Raw genomic sequence first — 17138 nt, forward strand, 5'->3', positions numbered from 1 at the left:
GGAGAAGGAGAAGGCCTTCAAGGCCCTCGAGGTTGAAGTTCAGGATCGACTCGAGGCCCGTTCCAAGGCTGCCCAAGCTGTTAATGAACAGCTTCGGCTGGCTAAGGAAACTGCGAGGAACGCAACCGAGAGGGCCACCAAGGCTGAAGCTGTTGCTGAGCCTCTGCGCGTGGAGAATGAAGAACTTAAAGCCAAATAAGAGGCTCTCCAGCAGGCTCATGATGCCTTGGCGATGGAAGACGCCAAAAAGCTCCAGGAGATCTTGGACCAGAGGGGGGTGCTTGACCATAGTGAGCGGAAGCTAAAGGGCGTCGAAGAGGCTGCGGCTAAAGAAGTGTTGCTTGCCAACCTTAACAAGAGTGAAGCCGAACGCGCCCGTAACGAAGCTCAAGCTGCCCTCCAAGAAGCTCTGGTTGCCAAGGAATGGCTTCTTCGAGAAGCGTTGTCTCAGGTAAACTTTCATGTCTTTACGCTCTTCTTTGTAAATAGGGTGTTGACACTTGTATATTTTCTTATGTAGGTTGTGCATCGGGTCTTCTCAGAGACATCTTACGACGATGCTATGAGCGCAGCCCTCAACGCTTCTCACGAGGATGGGGAACGGGTCGGCTTCCTGCTTGGTCTAGGGTTCGTTGAGAAAGGCGTCCCGCCTTCCAACTTCCCTTTGTATAACGTGGATACTGAAGCTATTTACGACCAAGCAGTGAATCAGTATGCTGCCTTCCCGCATCCGGTGGTGGAGAAGGTGAATGAAGTTGCTGCTGCTGATGATGGGCTAGCTATCCTTAAGGCTTTCCTTGAACAGCCACGCTCTACTGACGGCGCTGGTCCAAGTGGAAGTGGCCCTGAAGCCTGATCCTGAAGATCCCTTCCCGCTGCTAGGATAGATTTAGTTTGTATAGATTTACTTTCTTGTAGGCGGGTAGTTACCCGGCCATTCTTGTAACGAATATTTATGAAATGTAAATCTTTGTGCGGCTAAGACCGCTTCTTTCATTGGATTCCTTGCTTTATAAACGTTATATGACTTACATACTTTAGTTTAAATTAGCAATTTTCCAAGTGTTTAGAATAAGTTAACCTTTGAACGTGGTAGATAGGTGTGAAGTTTTGCTTCCTCTTCCGTGATTGTGCGGGTAGGACCGTCACTTGCACGTAATAGGATGGCTAAACTTTACCATCTGACCTGCGTGTAGGTTTTCCTCATCTTTGAGGATAAGTTAACCTTTGAACGTGGTAGATAATAGGTGTGAAGTTTTGCTTCCTCTTTCGTGATTGTGCGGGTATGACCGTCACTTGCACTTAGTAGGATGGCTAAACTTTACCCATATCTGACCTGCGTGTAGGTTTTCCTTATCCTTTTTTTTTTTTTTTTTTTTTTTTTTTTTTTTTTTTAGGATAACCTTTGAACGTGGTAGATGATAGGTTGAAGTTTTGCTTCCTTGTTCGTGATTGTGCGGGTAAGACCGTCACTTGCACTTACAAGGATGGCTAAACTTTACTTACATCTGACCTGCGTGTAGGTTTCCCTTATTTTTAACGTTGTGTTTATGCGGGTTTTGCCGCCTTCCACACGTAACGACTTACTTCTTCCCGTTTATGCGGTGAATACCGGCACCAGTGTGGGAAGTTCATAAGTATAAAGGTAAACACATTATGAAAGGAGAATCATTTCCATTAGAAGTGGCTCTAGGCCTTTTCTTTACAAGTTTTGGAATTGATCTACATATAACATTTGCGTAATTGAGCTCCATTCCATGTTCTTGGGATGGGAGTGCCATCGAGCCTTTCGAGCCGGTACGCGCCCTTTCCCAGGACTTCTTTGATAATGTATGGCCCTTCCCAGACCGGGGCCAGCTTTCCCGGGCGCTCTTGGTTCGAAGCCTCGTTGTTACGCAGTATGTAGTCTCCTATATTGAAGTTGCAGAGTTTTACCCGCGTGTTGTAGTACTTTTGCATTTGTCGCTTGTAGTTCTCTTCACGCACTGCGGCTAAGTCTCTGCGTTCCTCGGTTAGCATAAGATCCAACCGTCTTTCCGCATCATTGTCTTCTGGCTGAATCAAGACCCTTGGTGAGGGTAGACCAATTTCGACCGGGACCATGGCTTCAGTGCCATAAGTAAGGCTGAACGGGGTTTCTCCCGTACTGGCCTTCTTCAGCGTTCTGTTTGCCCAAAGGACGTGCGGAAGCTCGTCCACCCAGCCGGATCTGTGTTCCAATAGTCTTTTCTTGATGCCTTCGACGATGCTCTTATTTGCTCTTTCCACCTCACCATTACCTTGCGGGTCCCACGGATGGCGCCAATGAAGAAACACTAAGTGAACCCACGGGCAGATTATAGATAATCTGGGGGTTAAGTAATGTTTCCCACGGATGAGGTCTAGCAGAGAAGGTTGTTCTTCAGGGGACCTGCAAAACAGACACCGTAAGCTCGCCACTGAGAAGGGGGGGGGGGTTCCTCCTTGTGACCACCCTCCGGCGTGAGAATCAGACTAGATTGCTCTGAATATGTGTATATTAAGAGATTGCTAGATAATATTGAGATATCAGATGATGTCCTTACCATTCCAAGGTGTTGGAGTATTTATAGCCGAAGGTAGGTTTCCAAGCAGGTACAGCCGGCTGAATAGTATTCCTGTTCTACCAACAGTGGATTACGCACAGGCCATGCTGGTTGGTGGATAGGTTACGGCCAACAGTAATAAGGTCGGCTGTATACTGTTCCTTTTACTGCCGGCTACGCACTGTTCCACCAACTGTAGGCTGCGCACGTCCCATCGTAAGGGTTGGTGAGTAGGCAGCGGCTAATAGTGACAAACAGTACTAGAGGGTGCTCCTCCTCGTATTGTTGTCGGTGAGCTGTCACCCTGTGATTAGTTCATGGGCTGCTCTGGTCAAACTGTCTGTTCCGCCCATACCTTAGTAGGTATAGTACGAAAGACCTTCCAGAAGCATACGGACTGGCTCATTTAGGCGGGAGTGTTCCCGCCTTGCTCATTCCTTCATGTGACTACTGAAGTAACGAATGCCTTGTGCGTGTAGCCTTGCTGTTAGTGCGGGTAGCCTTCCCTGATGGCTTGTATCCGCAGCTGCGGGAACAGGCGGGGTACTTCACCATTGGGAGGCTTTCCCTGCGGGTACAGCTGGCGTACTGCGCGTAAGGTTCTTTGAGCATGGTGTCCTGCTGGAGCAGTTGGTCATTGCGCAGACGTCCCTGTTCAAGGTGAGTCTTGCGGGTCCAACTGGGCTCTGCTGGGACCTACCTCTTCAACGACAAACACGAGTAAGAACATCACTTTAGTGGAAAACAACGTATGATACCCTCTTCAATAAAACAAGAGACTCCATTAGTCGGATAAATGAGGAAAAAAAAAGGTATTCATTCTTATGGGTAAAAAATAAAGGATGAAGGGAGGAACTTCCTTGCATCTAGGTTCTTACCAGGGGTTGGTGTCTTTTTAATAAAATATGGCCGTCTAAAAAGAAAAGAAAAGAAAAAAATCTAATCAAAAGTAAACGTTGAAAACAATAGTTTTCATTGAAATTAAAATATATATATTTAAGAATAGAACAAAAAGTCCACGGATGCAACAACATCGTGGTTTCCAAGGAACCCATCACGTCCTTACCCACACACACACACACTCTTGACTTGAAAACCCACCCATGCCGTCCAGCTCTTCTGTATTTCTCCCAATTAAACAAACTCCCCCCTAATCTTAATCTTAATTTGAATGCTAATGGCCTCTCTCCAACTCCAACTCTCGTTTTTCATCCTCCTCTTCACCTTCACCTTCACCTTCACCTTCACCTCCGCCGACATCCGGTTCACCGAGATCCGATCCGACTCCCGGTCCACCATCCCCATCTCCGAGTTCGGCTTCACCCACTCCGGCCACCTCCTCCTCAACCTCTCCCGCATCTCCTTCTCCCCACCCGCCCCCAACCTCTCCAGGATCGGATTCTTCCTTTCCACCCGGGACGCCTGGGCCCACGCCCGCCAAATCAACTGCCCTCTCGACTCCACCGCCGTCAAGCCCGTCTTCACTTTCAACCACACCACCACCACCCCTTCCTACGACGTCACCGATGCCGATCACTTCACTCTCGTCTTCGCCAATTGCGCTGGCGACAACAGCCTCAAAGTCTCCTTCGACGTTCTCTCCGTCATGTACAACCTCAATAACAATATCCGCGATTACCTCCCCGCCGGTAAAACCAACCTCCCTTCGATTTACTTCTTCTTCTTTTTAATCTATGTTTCGCTTTCCGCCCTGTGGGTTTACACGCTCTACCGGAGGAAAACGTCCGTCTTTCGGATACATTACTTTATGCTGTCTGTGCTGTTACTCAAAGCCCTGAATTTGTTGTGCGAAACCGAGGATAAATCGTATATCAAACGCACGGGAACGCCGCACGGCTGGGATGTTTTGTTTTACATTTTTAGCTTCTTGAAAGGGATTACGTTGTTTACTTTGATTGTGTTGATCGGAACGGGTTGGTCCTTTCTGAAACCCTACTTGCAAGATAGGGAAAAGAAGGTGTTGATGGTTGTCATCCCGTTGCAAGTGGTGGCCAACGTGGCGCAAGTGGTGATCGACGAGACGGGGCCGTTTGGGGAGGACTCCACTACGTGGAGGCAGGTGTTTTTGTTGGTGGATATTATCTGTTGTTGTGCGGTTTTGTTTCCGATTATTTGGTCGATTAAGAATTTGAGGGAGGCCGCGATGATCGATGGGAAGGCGGCCGTGAATTTGATGAAGTTGACGTTGTTTAGGCAGTACTACGTTGTGGTCATATGCTATATTTATTTCACGCGGGTGGCGGTTTATGTCTTGGAGACGATCACGTCGTATAGGTATGCGTGGACGAGTGTGTTGGCGGCTGAGTTGGCGACGCTGGCGTTTTATGTGTTTACGGGGTATAGTTTTAGGCCAAAGGTGCATAATCCTTACTTTGCGATTGATGATGAGGATGAGGAGGCTGCGGTTGAGATACTGAAGCTTGAAGATGAGTTTGAGCTATGAGGTTTGTTAATGTAATTGTGAAGTTGGTGAAATATAGTGTGTAAAATCATTGATGATGAAACATATATTGGGAGTTTTATTGCTGTTCTGTTTTGTGCTTTGTTTGTAAGTTGTAAGGCTCATGAAGAAAGTATAATTAAAGTTGTTTAGGCCAAAAAAGGTGTAGTTTTGGCCCAAAATTTGGTAGCTTGATGGTAATGTCTACGTGAACATGAACATGAGAATGTTTAGAAGTCATGTTTTTTTTGGTCCCTGGTTGGTGAATGTGGAATTGGGGTCTTGGTGACACCACTTGAATGTATCTGTTACATTTTTTTAGAATAATAGAGATTCTATAAAAACTAGCAACATTAGAAAAAGAAGTTGAAGGTTACATAGAAAAGGTTGAAGGGCAACAGAACTCTGATAAGATCCAATTTGTTATGCTTTGTAATTGTCAGTTGTTTATGGTGGAAATCACCAAACCAGATGTTTTGCTTGAAATTGGAGAGTGCGGTATAGTTTCCCGAGGGAACGTCAAGCCAAACTCTGAAGTGAGCGTAGGCCTGGTTAAGACAACATAGTTTGGTCGGCGGGACTCTTCAAATTGAAAAGTATGGTGGTCTAAACAGTAAACACAAAAAGAAAGTCGTTCTAAAATGATGTTTGCTTTAAAGTGTTGTGTTATAGGCTTATAGCATTGAAAATTTGTATTTGTGGAAATATGATTTCGACTTTAAAGGATGATGTATGAAAACCTTTATGGGACAGTTTCATATACATCTTATTCATTTAAGTGGAGATAACAAAGTAGGGTGTTTAAAGTCCAGCTTGATTGGGCCAACGAAAATTCTTGACCGAATCACAAACTACTTGAAAACTACAAACCAAGTTGACAATGCCGGATATGATAGATAGAACAGTGTGTCCTTGGTGTTTTAAAGACTATCTTTGCTAGTGGACTACCAACTCAGTGCCACACAAGGTTTTTTAAGGCAAATACTTTGATCTTTTATGTAATTACTTCTAAAAACTATACAATCTTTTTATTTGGTTCAATGACTGAAGAGGTAGGTCCCAGCAGAGCCCAGTTGGACCCACAGACTCACCTTGAAAAGGGACGTCTGCGCAGTTCAACCCGCAAGACTCCTTAAACGGACGTCTGCGCGGTTGAACCCGCAAGACTAAACTAAAGGAACGTCTGCGCAGAAACCAGCTGGATCAGCAGGACCCACCACGCTCAGAGACGTGACGTCCTCACGTGCGGTACGCAAGCTGTCCCCGCAGGAAACGCCTCCCAATGGTTTCCAGGTACTCCGCCTGTTCCCGCAGTTACGGATACCGGCCATCAGGGAAGGCCACCCGCGCAGCATGGCTACACGCACAAGGCTTAACTCTCATAATAATTCAGCAGTCACCTGAAGAAGGAATGAGCAAGCCGGGAACATTCCCGCACAAAGGCGGGAGGGGGAATACTCCCGCCCAAATGAGCCAGTCCGTACGATACTGAGGATCTTTTACTGTACCTGACGAGGTATGGGCAAAAGATCTGTCCAAAGATACGACAGCTCATTGACAACAGTATGGCGAGCAGCATGCTCTTGTACTGTATGTCACTATTAGCCGCTACCTACTCACCAACTCCTGACATACCACGTGCATAACCTGTAGTTGGTGAAAAAGGAATAGTACACAGCAGGCCTGGTCACTATCAGCCGCTGCCTACCCACCAACTACCAGCTGGGCACGTGCGTAGGTCACTGTTGGTGGAACAGGAATACTATTCAGCAGGCCACACCTCCTTGGAAACCTACCTTCGGCTATAAATACCACAAATGGTATGATCATCACATCTTAACATATCTTATCATATTATACCTGATATCTGCTCTAGCAATCTCTTAATATACATTTATATTTAAAGAGCAATCTAGTCTGATTCTCACGCCGGAGGGTGGTCACAAGGAGGAACCCCCCCCCTTCTCAGTGACAAGCTCACGGTGTCTGTTTTGCAGGTTATCAGAAGAACCATCTTTGCCGGGTCTAACCCCTCGTGGGAAACAGCTATCTAACCCCCAGGTTACCCGTAATCTGCCCGGGGTCCGGTTAGTGTTTCTTCAATGACTTTGGTCAACTATCTCAACTCTTTCTTGATCATGCTTGTCTAAGTTCAAGTCTCCAATTCAAGTTAACAACTTAATTATTTTTTTGTTAGTTATCCCTTATGTGTTGCATTATTAGTTTTTGTATCATGTACATTTTTTTGATTTAAATATAATGAGATAATCTAACAAAATTATCTTTTAGGTTTGGTTCTTGTACGCGTAAAATGAACCTAATGGAAATCAATCGAATTTGTGACCACTAGCCGCCGTAACGATCGAGTTTTTGTTTCAAACATGTTAACGACGGAACTATTTTTTAGGTTTAGTTCCGAACCATAGCAAATATAGCCGATACTAACTAAATCCGCGTTGACTCGTCGCTACAACGACCATGTTTTATTGACCGAATAAACTTTGATTTAAATATTTTTTTTATTGTTATTTTCTGTATTATATGCTATACGAGTCACTAATATTATGAGTGTTTAGTAGTTTATGATTTGGGTTTAATGTCTGTACCAGTACGAACCTAACCGATCAGAATCGAATCTGTGCCCACCCGGGGGCGGACCTACTATGGTTGTAGGGGGTCGGCTGACCCTTGTGAGAAAATTTCTTTTAGTGCTATATATATGTTAAAATCATGTTCGACCCATGTAAAACTGTTAAAAATGCAAGATGGAAAGAAAATATTGAAATTGGACACTTTAAAATTTCCGGTGACATGCAGAAGATGCCGGAAGTGAATGGTGAGAGTGTAGGTTAAGAGATGGAAGAAGATACAATAACTAAAATTACGAATTAAATTTTTTGAGATGTGTAAAAAATAGGTAGCCTGAAAAGTGAAGTAACTGTGTCATGGTAGAATAGAGTGAAAGACATACATAAAATTTATTAGTTATTTTTTTTCTATTTTAATTAATATAGATTGATATATAATTTTTCGTTTATCCCTTGCTAAATTTACTTTATTTCTTTATTATTTATATTTATTCCTTTTTACGGTAGATGGTAATTTATTTTTTTCTATAGAAATAAAGGCTACATGAAATCATGTATAGATCATGTGACCTGCTCCAAATTGAAAAATGGATCTTATTTTAGTTATGTATTTTTAATGATGTTTGGGATGTAATATTTTAATTGATTGTCCTTTTCTTTTATACGATCTGATCGAAACGACCGAATTAGACTGGGAAAAAATTTATATAGCAATTTAACCTGACCCAAACGACCGAACCAAACTGAAAAAATTAAATACTGAGATCCTATATTAGTTTGGTTTGTACTTTGGTTTTGGGTTTGTTAGTTTTACGTTTGAGTTTGTATGTAAACCGAGATCCTAGTGATCTCGGTGGGCTTTGGGATTTTGTTGGCTAGGGTGTAGTCCCTATATATACATGCTTTGTATCTAGGGTTAAGGTTGGTCGTTCATAATCATTGTTGAACGAGATAGTTTGTGTAAGTTTGTGCTTAAGCACCTGACGTAATATACATGTGCTTTGAAGCATCTCTTGTGTGTTCTTTACGTGCTTAATTATTTCTCTTGAATCAACTCGTGTTATTTTCCGCATAACAACGAGATCGTTGATATCACGTTGAAAGATCCGTTTCTAACGAATTACAAATGGTATCATAGCCTATTGACCTATTCTAGGCTCGGTTGGTTGTGATATCATAGATTCAAGGGTTTTGTGTGTTGATCTTCTTGGTGATTTTGGTGTTTGTTTTTCTGGTGAACAATACGTCGGAGAAGGAAAGAGATTATTGGGGTGAAAGATTGAGCTATATTTGGTGAATATTCAAATCCCACTGATTGTGGGATTTAGTTGGTTGCCAGATTTAACTGATCAACGACACTCTCGGGCAGTCTTTATTTTTTTCGGGGCCATTTAAGAGTTCGGCCTCACATTCTGAGTTCCTGGGAAAATTATCATCATTTTCGGCTTGATTTGTATGTTTTCGGTTAAACTCAAGAGTTCTCGGGCAAATTTGATCGTTCTCGGTCAGAATTGGGTGTTCTCTGTTAAATTTGGTTGTAACATTTGTTCTCGATCAAAGTTTGTTCTAGGTCAACCAATGTTCTCTGCTAATCATCCTAGTTCTCAGCTGGACCATTTACTTGGGCCTTATCAATTTTGGGCCTTAGTTTAATTAATACATCACTTGGACTTTGTTTACTCGACCAGTATCATTCTTATTATTAAAAATGGACCAGATAATAAACGGATCATCTAATGCCACACTGCATCAAGAGTTGGACTCTATAATGGGAACTACTACTCGTATACCTCGTTTGTTGTCTCATGAGGGGTTTAGCGAGTGGAAGTTCAGGTTTGAAAAATACGTTAAAATAAAAGATGCCAAGGTTTGGAGAAGTATTGTTAAAGGTCCTCAAGTTATCACGTACCAATATGAAAATTATGAGGAAGTTGATGTGAAACCTGTTGTACTATATGATGATGCTGATTTTGAAAAGGTTGAAGAGGATGACAAGGTGCTTTCTACTTTAACTATGGCACTCTCACCTGAGATTTCCTTGGGGTTTAGAGAATTACAATAAGCTAAGGCACTATGGGAAGCCCTGACTGAAGTGTGTGAGGTTAATGACGACATGAGGAGAAGTCGTTAAGATCTTTTGCGACAGAAGTTCAACATGTTTAATTTCATTCTGGGAGAATCGTTGGAAACTCAGCTGCATAGGTTCATAACCCTTGTGACTGAGAAGAGATATGCAAATATCAATCTGACAGCCGCTGAAACAAATAATAAGCTGGTAAATTACCTGCCTCAAAGTTGGGATATGAATGTCGCAGTGATTAAGAAGACGAAGGATCTCAACAGGCCAACTCTATTAGAAGTTATGGAAATCACCAAGGCTTGTGACATGGATGACAAGCAGCGTGCCATAAACCATGCAAACTCTTACTCTTACAATGCAGCAGGCTACATTGCTGCTTCCAACAATGCACTCATTTCACAAGACAGCTTCTTAATGTTCAAAGCTAATCAAGGGCAACATAATCAGCAGTATCAACCTCAGGACAACATTTCAATTTTTAAATCCGCTCAGGGTCAATTCTCTCAAGCTCCACCGCAACCGGCTCCAGTGATCTTTTCTAAACCTGCTCAACCATTTGCTGCTACTGTTAAACCTCATACATCTGCTGCTTCTTCCAGTCAGCGTCCAGTCAGATTCCTCCTATTTCAAGGGAAACTCAAGAAAACATTGCTTTAATGGCGGGGGTTCATGAATTGCTACAACGCCTATCTTGCCGGAGATCTGGTTCAACCAGTAGTAGCTGTTGAGCTTGATCAAATTCATTCTGATGATGTAGAAGAAATGGATATCTCTTGGCAAATTGTCATGGCAGTGTTTCGCGCAAAGAAAATTACTAAAAGAACGGGCAGATTCAACTGGAACGAGCCAGCAAATCAGACGGTGGGATTTAACAAGGACACTCTAGGTGTTACAACTGTCACGAGCCAGGTCACTTTGCTTGTGAATGCACTAATCCAGCAAAGGATGGGAACGAGGTATGGTAGCTCAACAGTTCTCCTAGAATGATCAGATGGAAACTCTCAGCCTAGGTAATCAGACTGCAAACTTTGCTCGTGTTGAAATTGCTGAAGAAGAGAATGGTGTTGAGGAACAAGTTAGGGAGCTTCAATTTGCTTTCATGGCTTTCACTCCCTCCAACTCATCTAAGGTAAGTTCTCAGTTATGTTCTCAAGTTTGTATTAATAAAGTAGATCTTTACAAATCTCATAGCAGTAACCTGATTAGAGAAACAGAAGCAATAAAATCTGAAAATTTTACTCTTAAGAAAAATTAAAAAGTTTTCAGAGATAAAATTGAGGCATAGAAAAAGGATTTTTCTGAACTTCAATAAGATTTTAGTATAAAATGATGTCATCATCTGGATGTTAAACAGAAAATTGCTGAGATAACTGCTGAACTGGAAGCTTCTGACTTAGAAGTTGTAAATTTAACTAATAAATTCAAACGAACTGAACTAGATTTTAAAAAAATCGAAGGCTCCACTACCAGTGTTAACTCCATGATTGAGAATCAATTATGGAGGAAAGAAAATTTTGGTGAGGGGATCGGGTACAGTTCTGTACCCCCAAAAAGCAGGAAGAAAGGGTAAAAACCATGAAATATGGTAAGAACAATGAGAATGGAAAATATGCTCCTGATTTAGTAAAAGCTACTGAGTCAACCTCTGGGGTGAATGATACTAATGCGTTTACTTCACGTGCATATGAAGTAATTGTCGAGGATTGGATTGATGAGGATGATCATTTGCCTGTTTTGAATAATAAAGACTTTGATTCTTATATTTCTTTAAATTTACCTGTTTTGAATTCTGTGACTTCGGATGTATGTGTGGGCTCCTTTTTTAAGAGCTAAGACAATTGTGTGGATGATTCTTTTAAAACTTTGAAATCTTGTGATGTGTTTTTGAATAAACTTGATAAAAATAAGAATCCTCATAAATATGTATCACCTAAGTTTGTTAAAGAAGGAAGCTCAAGTGATCAAACGTGTAATAATCCTAGAAATAAGTCAGGTGGTAAACGCCAAGTAAAGCGAACTAGCTCACACAACGAGTCCAGACAAGGACTTGACCACAATAAATTTCACATAAAACATCAAACATGTTTTAATTGTGGTACTCCTGGTCATATTGCGAGAAATTGCCCAAACCATCCATATGTTCCATATTATGGATACTATCAGAGGAATATGCCTCAAAATACCTATCAAAGAGAATCAAGGTATTATAAGGCAAATCCCTCTGACGATGACTGGAAGAGAAACAAGGTTGATAGGTTTAGTCCTCATCAGACCAAGCCTAACACGTTTCAGAAAGGTGATAGAAACGATGCTTCGGTCGCAAGAACCAACTCAGTTTCTGGATCGAAACGAGTTAGGAAGGCAAAGTCATATGTGTCTCCCACTCGTAAACCAGAGACTAAGCCATCCATTCATACAAACAACAACAAATCTTTTAAAAATAAATATGAATGGCTGCCTAAATCTCCGGTGATCAAGTCATCAAGTTCCTTATTAGATGATCGAAAAGACATGTCATGGCAACCGGTGACAACTCTAGATGAATCAGGTTCACCCAGTGTTACTATGGACTGGGTACCAAAAACTAACCAATATCGCACATCGTGCAGGAACAACTATGGAGGAATATCATCAGACCTTGATATGTTGATAGTGGCTGTTCCAGGCACGTGATATGAGACTTTTGTCAACTACACGATATTCAGATCTTTACCGGTGGGTATATTCCTTTGCGGGGGGGGGGGGGGGGGGGAGAAAGGGAAGATTACGCAAAAGGGTACTGTAAGTAATGGTGTTCTAAAGTTTGAAAATGTTAATTTTGTTCCTGAGTTGAAACACAGTCTGTTGAGTATCTCTCAGATATGTGATAAAGGTTTTTCAACCCATTTTACCAACAAAGAGTGTTTGATTTTGAAACCTGGTATCATCATACCAGAAGATTGGGTTCTGGTTAGATCACAAAGAAAAGATAATGCTTATGTGATCGACATGAACAAAAATGTTCCTCATGAAACAACATGCTTGTTTTCAAAAGTGTCAGAACATAATGCTATGCTTTGACATCGTCGTCTTGGTCATGCAAATATTAAAAATCTAAATCTTCTTACTAAAAACGACTTGGTGGGTGGTTTACCCGTCAAAGATTTTGTTACTATTGAAAAATGTGTTTCTTGTGCTTTGGGTGAACACAATCCTAAATCTCATAAGCCAAAACTGGTTAACACCATTTCATCAATCTTTCAGTTGCTGCATATGGACCTGTTTGGTCCCGTTCATGTTTTGAGTCTTTCTCGCAGCTCTTATTGTCTTGTTATTACTGATGATTACTCACGTTTTACTTCGGTGCTTTTCTTGTCAATAAGAGTGAAACTATAGAATTTATCAAACGCTTCGTGGTGCTTATGGAGAATCAGCTCAACTTAAAGCTGTAGGGCATTCGATGTGACAACGGCACGGAATTCAAGAATTCTACACTGAACTATTTTTGTGCCGAAAAGGGGGTGCTCCGACAGTACAGTTCAGCTCGGACACCACAACAAAATGGTGTTGCTGAACAGAGGAACATAACTCTTATTGAGGCGACAAGAACCATGTTGAGTGATTCAAAGCTGTCATTGTTTTTCTGGGCTGAGGCTGTTAACACGGCATGCTACGTTCAAAATCAAGTGTTGATCAACAAGTCTCAAATGAAGACTCCATATGAGATTGTCTATGGTCACAAGCCCACAGTTGCACACTTCCGGGCGTTCGGCTGTCCATGAACTCTGCTGAATCTTGAATTGACTCCAAAATTTGAGGCCAAAGCTGATTATTGTTACTTTGTTGGATATTCTGGTAGTACATCCTACAGAGTTTACAACAAGTCAACTAAGCAGATAGTGGAATCGTATTATGTGAGCTGGCTGGAAGAAAATGAAACAAATGCCCGTGTCGGTCCTGACTGGTTATTCGATTATAATGAACTGTTTAGACCTTCAACATATTTACAGTTGTTGATACAGAAATCTCGGGTGCCGGAGTCTCAAATTCTATTGATGAGGAAGAAGACGTACTTGATGACACTCACTTGTCTCCAGTGTTGGGTATTGATCCTTAAGAGTCACTAGATACCACTTAGCCATTGTCAGACAATCAACAAGATAAGGTTACCGAAACTGTGTCTTCACCAACACCAGCTATCAACACTCCATCAATTGAGGGGGAGAGTCCGAATCGTCAAATTTTCAGAAGTACCTTATTCCCAGATGTCATTCCAAATGAATACATCGCCAGTACCTCATACTCACACAGTACGGCGACATCTGGATAGAAGAACCTCACTGAAATCCTTGAAGATATATCAAACTTACCTTCCACCAGTTCTGTTCCCGGGCATTCAATTCCATCAAGAATTCAACGAGATTATCCAATTGACAATGTCATATTCCCTCTTGAAATAGGTGTGTCCACTAGAAGCCAGACCGAACACATCAACAACTGTTTGTTATCTTGTTTCATTTCTCAAATAGAGCTGAAGTCAGTTGAAATGGCACTACAAGAACCAAGCTGGGTGGATGCTATGCATGAGGAGTTAAATCAATTTGATAAGCTCAAGGTTTGGAGATTGGTTGAGTTTCTAGTTGGAAAGAAAGCGTTAGATACAATATGGGTTTTTCGCAACAAGCAAGATGATACGGGGGTTATAGTTCGAAATAAGACACGACTTGTCGTTCGTGGTTTTCGTCAGGTTGAACAATTAGACTGCACTGAAGTGTATGCTCTCGTGGCTCTACTTGAGGCTATTCAGATTTTTCTAGCATATGCCTCTTACATGGGATTCATAGTGTATCTAATGGATGTCAAAACATCGTTTTTTATGGAGAAGTTATGGAGGAGATTTACGTGGATCAGCCACCGGGGTTTGTCGACTCAAAGAATCCAAATCATGTCTACAAGTTAGATAAGGCACTGTATGGTCTTCATCAAAAGCCTCGGGCGTGGTATGCAACCTTGACGGCTCATCTTTTGGGTCATGGTTACAAGAGAGGAACTATCGATCAGACTCAGTTCCTTAAAATTGTGGGGAAAGATTTGATTCTAATTTAGATATATGTGGATGATATCATCTTCGGATCTACAAGTGCTACTTTGTGTTATGAATTTGAAGAGGTGATGAAGAAGAGATTTGAAATGAGTTCACTGGGGGAGATGACAACGTTTCTGGGGTTACAGGTCCGTCAGAGTTCGACGGGAATTTTGCTGCATCAAGGAAAGTATGTTGAAGACATGTTAGCAATGTTCGAATTTCAAGATTCCAAGAGTGCAGCAACTCCTATGGCGGAAAGACCTCTTCTGTCGTCTGATCCTGAAGGGAATCCCGTAGATCAAACATACTATCGATCAATGATCGGATCCCTGATGTATCTTACCGCCAGTTGCCCTGACATCATGTTTGATGTCTGCCAATGCGCCCACATCCTGGCTAATCCTAAACACTCTCATTTAACTGCTGTTAATCATATTTTCAGATATCTGAAATGGCAACTGAAGCTAGGCCTTTGGTACCCCACAAACTCAGATTTTGATTTATATGCTTTTGCTGTTAGCAATTATGGTGGAGATGATATTGACAGGAAATCCACATTTGCTGGTTGTCAATTCTTGGGCGATCGACTCATTTCATGGCAGTGCAAGAAACAACAAACGGTGTCCACGTCCACTGTGGAGGCTGAATATGTTGTTGCGTCAGCTTGCTGCTCACAGGTTATCTGGATGCAACACCAATTGCTGGACTACGGCTTAGAATTTCTTGACACCCTAATCTTTTGTGATAATGATGCTGCCATTGCTATTGTTAAAAATCCTGTTCAGCATTCAAAGACCAAGCATCGATATCAAAATTCTTTTTATTCGTGACTGTTACGATCGGAAATTGATTCATCTTGAGCAAGTTCACAATGATAATAATATGGCAGACTTATTAACAAAACCGATCGGAACAACCAGATTTAGTGTGCTTGTTGGGTTTCTTAAAATGCTTCGTTTCGATGATTGAGTCTTTTTGAGGTTAAATTTGTACAATTTTTTTTAAATTTTGCACAAATTTAAGGGGAGAAAATTAAAAAATTCAAAAAGAGTGTGTGTGTGTTCTTTTATTAAATATATAAAAGTATAAAAAAAATATTTGTTTTAAACACTCTCGCTTAAAATCATGTAGGATGCTCAAGTTTGAAGGACATATACTTGCATATGTTTGTCATGTTATCTACTTGTAGACATACATGATAGCCATTCACCTAAAGACTGAAAGCATCTGGGGCGATTGTGATGTGTTTTGTTTTAATTCTTTCGCTTAAAATTTTGTCAGCTACTCTAAGTTTGAAGGACATGTATTTATATATGTGTTTGGTCCTGTTATTTATCTTTAGATATACGGGATAGCCATTTACCTGAGAACTAAAAGTGACTGGGGCAACCGAGTTTAAAAAAAACTGTCTTATGTAATTCTATGGGAAGTGATATGATTATTCAGTTATGAGCTAGTTAAAAGCTTTAAATATTTTGAAATGAAAATTGAACCAACCTTTGGAAAATGAGAGGAAAATTGATTTTGTGTGCCTAACGAGTGAAGTTACTAGGCTTAAAAGGCTCTAGAACAGTCACTGATTTGCATGGTAGTTTTTCATGATGCATAAAAGTTGAAGTGATATAAACTAAATATGCTAAACTTACTGTGGAGAGTCATTTTGTAGAAATGTGCATGTCTCCATATACATCTCTCCGAATGATAGGCAGGAAAGTTATTACACAGTCATACACGAGCCCGTTAGTGTCTTGATCTCCAAATATATTATGTCTTTGTTCTTTTATTATAAAAAACAAATTGTGAATAGTATATATAATATTAAGTTGCAAAAATTTAGTTTTTGAAGCTTAAATGGTCAAACTAGAACTACAAGGGTGGGGCACTGAAATAAGTCCTAAACACTCTGAATGAAAGGCATTTAAGTCCAACGTTCAACCTTAAAGCTTATATTTTTACTCGTATAAAGAAAATATTTTGATCAAGCACTAGGGGGTTGGAGTCAAATTGGATGATCTGGGGAAAGCCAAATACGCTTTGAGAAGAGATATGAGACATCACAGGTCCATGGGTGATTTCCATCTAAGATTTATGCCAAATTAAACCTAACTCGTACCACTGATGCAATGAAAATCATGCTAAGTCTATTGTGCCTGCTATCAACCTGTCTCTTTATGTCATAATAACGCTGAACATGAATATTTGTGAAACCATATTAATCAATGTGATTCCATGTTCGGATCTTTTCTTTAAAGGCTACGTTTTTATCGAAACTGAAATCTGATCCCAAAAGGTTTGTCAAATTGTAAGAAGACCGAGTGATTAAATTTTGCTTTATTTGTTATTTTTGATCTTTGTTATTTTTGAAAAGGGTAAATTTTGT

The 17138-nt window shown here is 41.1% G+C and overlaps 1 pseudogene; it reads left to right on the plus strand.

Annotated features, from left to right (window-relative positions):
• The first annotated feature begins 3741 nt into the window (after positions 1–3741).
• On the plus strand, positions 3742–5133 carry LOC143603289 (protein CANDIDATE G-PROTEIN COUPLED RECEPTOR 7 pseudogene; annotated as a pseudogene).
• Positions 5134–17138: the final 12005 nt, after the last annotated feature.

This window comes from Bidens hawaiensis, unplaced genomic scaffold (genome assembly GCF_021521415.1).
Source record: "Bidens hawaiensis isolate Kalapana, Puna unplaced genomic scaffold, B.hawaiensis_p1.1 tig00061166_1, whole genome shotgun sequence".
Taxonomy (NCBI): Eukaryota; Viridiplantae; Streptophyta; class Magnoliopsida; order Asterales; family Asteraceae; genus Bidens; species Bidens hawaiensis.